Source organism: Cornus florida, unplaced genomic scaffold (assembly GCF_030987335.1).
Source record: "Cornus florida cultivar Cherokee Brave unplaced genomic scaffold, ASM3098733v1 CherokeeBrave_3.0.0_Hap2_Chr11, whole genome shotgun sequence".
Lineage (NCBI taxonomy): Eukaryota > Viridiplantae > Streptophyta > Magnoliopsida > Cornales > Cornaceae > Cornus > Cornus florida.
This window is the reverse complement of record NW_026775581.1, coordinates 35,154,938-35,159,778: the sequence shown is the minus strand read 5'-3', so window position 1 is coordinate 35,159,778 and position 4,841 is coordinate 35,154,938. Positions and strand designations below refer to the sequence as shown.

The following is a 4,841-nucleotide window of genomic DNA, read 5'->3' as shown; positions in this document are numbered from 1 at the left end:
TTTCTCCCCTTGTTTACCAAAGTGGGAGGGTCCTTGAGACATTCAGGATAAGGAGCTTTTAGCTCATAAGCTGTCTCAGGGGTAGGTGTAGATGAAAAAGTGACTCCATCTTCAATTCCTCTTGTGGATTGTGGAATAGAATTTGAGGAAACATCATTGGGATGTGGATTATGAATGATAGGAACAATGGGAATCCTAAGCCTTTCTTTTTCCTCCTATCCTTTTTTAACTTGGTTATCAACCACTTTACCACTCCTCAATGTAGTGATAGCCTGAACTTGCTTATGATGAATACCTAAGGAATTGGTTTCATCAATCATGTAAGTCTGTTGGCTATTGGCTGACTAGGCAGCTTTCCATCCTCTCTTCGAGATAGAGTACTCATTATTTGCCCAACTTGTGCCTCTAGCTTTGCTATGGCTTGAGAATAAGTATTAAGAAGTTGGGTATTGGCTTTCATCTCAATAAGAGCGTTGAGTACTTATTCCTCAAAAGCTGAATTTCTAGGAGGAGGTGGAAGATTTGGAGCTTGAGTGGGTTGATTCCTAAACTGAGGTGGACAATAAATAACAGATTGGTTAAAAGAATTATTTTGCGGCATAAGATTGGATGAATTTTGATACTGCCCCTGAGATTGAGGAACAGTGGTTCCTAGATTTTGATTACACTATGATAGATTAGGATGATCTCTCCAGCTAGGATTATATGTAGAAGAATATAGATTATAAACTGGTCTAGAGAATGCAGCATTCACTTGCTCCTGTGGGATCTCAGATGATTGTCCCAGTATAGGGCAAGTATCAACAAAATGATTGGGATTAACATAGATTAAACAAACTTCCTTTGGCAAGGGAGTTTGTGGATTAACAATAGGAGTGAAGCCAGATGATAAGATTTGATCGAACCAACATTTCAAGGCTTCTATTTGAGTGGCTAACTCACTAAAGTTTTTCAACCTTATGCATTCCAGGTGAAGACCTAGACCTAGAGGAAGAAGCATGTTGCACGGAGTTTTCACTTAGGGTCTCAAACAGTTCCCAAGTTTCAGCCAGACACTTACACAAAAAAGCTCCATTACTGGATGTATCTACCATGTTTCTATAAGAATCTATAAGACTATCATAGAAAATCTGTATTAAGTGCCATTGAGTAATATGATGGTGTGGACACTTTCTTAGAAGATCATTATATCTCTCCCATGCATCATGGAGCTGTTCTCCCTTGATTTGGGAAAATGCCATGATTTCTCTTCTCATTTATGTGGTTTTACCCACAGTATAGTATTTTTTCAAGAACTCCTATTGTAACATGTCCCATGTAAATATGAAATTTATTGGAAGGGACTGCAACCAATTTCTTGCTTTGTCTTTAAAAGAGAATTGGAAAAGACGCATTCTGAATGAATCATTGGTAAGAGTGGTGAACTTGGTAGTTGAACACAATTCCAAAAACACATCCAAGTGCTTATAAGGATCCTCTATTGCATACCCATGGAAGGTAGGAAGCATTTGGATCATACCAGGCTTGATCTCAAAATGGGTTGCATCAGCATCCGAAAAAACAAAGCACGAAGGGGAAGTATATGTGGTAGGAATGAAATGGTCCTTCAATTGTGGTTGTGGTAGAGGAACAGGTGGATTACATTCTCCAATACCATTACCATTATTACCCGGTGCATTACGTTGTTCTGCCATGTTATCAGAGGAACTATCTATATTATTCAAATAGTTTTTAGGTTTTCTTAACTGACTCAAAGTTCTCTCTATTTCAGGATCATGCACAAAAGGTTTTGACCTAGTTTGGCGAGTTAACATGCACTGGTTCCGCTAATCCTAAAAACAGTAACAATAAAATATTCTAAGTAACAAAAAAACACTAAAAACTCACAAAAGGTTTAATAAACCGAAGCTTGTTATCCCTTATGCGTCATTGTCCCCACTGCTACTTTTTTATACCTGAAAAGAAAAAGAATTAAGGTGAGATATATGAAAGTCCAAAGACTGGTAAACCAAAATAAACTAATTAAAAACTAAATTAAAAACTAATCTCCTCGGCAACGATGCCAAAAATTGATCGTGTCTAATTTTACCACTCGCAATAGGACGATTCCATGTAGAATAGTGCTATAAAAAGAGATGTCAAACCCACAGGGAGATGAGATTTATTTTAGTCTTTAATTTTGTTTTATGGTTTACAGGTAACTTGGTTGGAAAGTTTGTTGGTTGTCACGATTAAAAACAATCTAAAATTAAACTGCAATATTAAACTAAGTAATCAGAGAGAGAAAATCTTAGGGCTTTGACTTCACCACAATCATCATACTATGGTCGAATCAACTATGGGAATTTAACCAATTATGTTTTCAAATGAGTTGAACTCAATAACATTAATTCAATTCGGATTTTAAAGAAAGATGTTTTACAAAATTCAGTTAACTATAACCCATCTGCGGTTAGCGAGGACTATCCACCTACCTACTCTAACTACTATACCTACTTTGTAAACAATCCCCCTTTCCTAAGCATAGACTATGAAAACATTTTTTTACAAAAAAAAAAAAAAAAAAAAAAAAAAAAAAAAAAAAACCATTAGAGTACCATTATATGACCTCTATTCTTATGTCCGGTAGGGCTCCGCCAGATACCGCACAACAAGATAGGCTGAGAATAGACAATAAACCATTATATCTAAGACAAGGGAATAACAGTTTATAATCTACTAAAGCATGAAAACCAATTGAGTTGTCTCAATTGCTCATAGTCATATAACCAATAAAGCATTATATATTAAAATAAAATCACAGAGTTAAAACAATCAAACCGTAATACTAGATTGGGTTACATCAGTGCCCTAAGAGAGGAATTAGCTACTCATGACGATGTCGGATGTCATCTGTGTTGGAGTTATCTCCATCGTCACAGACGACACTTCTTTTCTCAGGTTCTTCACTTTCAAGGTTGCAGGAACCCTAAAAGCCACCACGCTACCAATCTTCTGAATAACATCGTAAAAAGAACTTGAAATTTTAGACCTCTTCTATCAAGGATTACGCCTTCTTTTATAGATGAAAATATGGATCTGGTGGGCTTTTAGGTCTTCTGGCCCATCTGGGATGAGAAACGACTGATAAAGAGAGCAATTCCGTACTTTAAATCTGACATGTCATGGAAGGCTCAAGCTTTAAAAACAAAGGCTCGAGCTTTAGAAACAAGGCTCGAGCTTCTCTGGATTGATGCTCTAGCTTCAAGAATTGGTGCTTGATCTTCACTTTGACACTTAGCCAATTTTCTTTAACTATTTTATGAAGCATCTTTTTCTTCAACACTTAGAATATTTTTAGGATTGAAATCTTTTAACATTGCTCGTTCCAAGATTTATGGGCTCGAGCACTAGGTACTAGGCTCGAGCATTTGGAACTCCAGGCTCGAGCCTTAAGTAATGGTGCTCGATCCTGAAGGTAAGGCACGAGACCTGGGAGCATAGCCTTTCAATTCAAATCAACTCTTCAACTTCTGATGCCTCATGCTCGAGCATGAGGGTTAAGGCTCGAGCACCATTTGGTAAGGCTAGAGCACCCTAAGTTGGGGCTCGAGCACCAAGGTACAAGGCTCGAGCTTTAATGCCTTGTTGACTTTTCTTCTTTTCTTTATTGTAATGCTCGAGCCTCAACACTTGGGCTTCAGCTTTGGGGCTTGAATTTCTTTAAACTTCACAATTTAGGCTCTCGGCTTGCTCTAAATGACCGGCAACGACTCTGTAAGCTTTGATATCATCATAAAGTCCTGGTTTTAACCATTTCTTTGGGAAAGTACCTGTAAACACATATTAAACATAAATTAGTCTAACTAAGGATAGAAGTATCACTTTAGGCCTTAACATGCATATATTTAGGGGTTCGAATATGCATATATTCTACGCTCATCACACCCCCAAACTTACATATTGCTAGTCCCTTAGCAATACAGAACTAAAAGGCCGCTTTCGTGGGAATCATGGTTGCATTTAGCTTATGCAACAAGCCTTTAAACCCCTAGGTTACTCTTAGTGGACGAGTTATAATCTCGTAAGGGTTTCTTGTGAAGATACCCACAAACTTCTCAAATCAGTGCCTTAATTTACAGTAAGCTCATTCAAGTCTGTTTTCAAATCATATCATCCTTGCATTCCATTAATTAGTCAAATACAACAACTATACCAATAATGTAATCAGAAAAACTCTCAACTTCCAATTTCAATTAAGCAATCATGGTCCCCACATATTAGTTTAATCATTTATTCAACAATCTTAACCTCTAATATACTTTGAAAGTGATCCTATAATTCAATGTGTGGCTTACTGTCCATACTTGTATTTATTCCTTGTTATTCCTCAATTCACAGACAAACTTTTCAGAGTCTGATTCCCAAGGCATTTATTGTATATTTTTTTTCAAGGTATGCATTTTTTTAAAAAAGGATACTGTGTAATATTCAGGTTTATTAAGCTTTCTAAATCACCCATGTAATGAACTTTCAGCCAATGACTCCTAGACCAGATGGTCTTAGGGCATTAAGTGTTGAAACACCTTTTAGGACTTAGAATCTAGGCAACCTAAACCCTTTATGTAACAAGCTTTAGCCAATGACTCCCAGACCAAATGGTCTTAGGGCATTAGGCGTCAGAATACACCCTTAAGAACGTAATCACTCAAGCAATCTAAGTACAAACCTGAACTTAATCCTTTTCTACTTCTTTTCTTTTATTTTTTTCTCTCTTATTTTGTTTTATTTATTTTTTTTCTATGCCTTGGTCATCAAAATTATCAAATCCACCTGCTCATCTTAATCTAACTCGAAACAAA

The 4,841-nt window shown here is 36.7% G+C and overlaps 1 non-coding gene across 1 annotated transcript; it reads left to right on the top strand.

The window, feature by feature from the left end:
• The first annotated feature begins 1,152 nt into the window (after positions 1 to 1,152).
• Positions 1,153 to 1,258, top strand: LOC132287490 (small nucleolar RNA R71). Its single transcript, XR_009473041.1, has one exon. It is a non-coding gene; the product is annotated as a small nucleolar RNA R71 (small nucleolar RNA).
• The last annotated feature ends 3,583 nt before the right edge of the window (positions 1,259 to 4,841 follow it).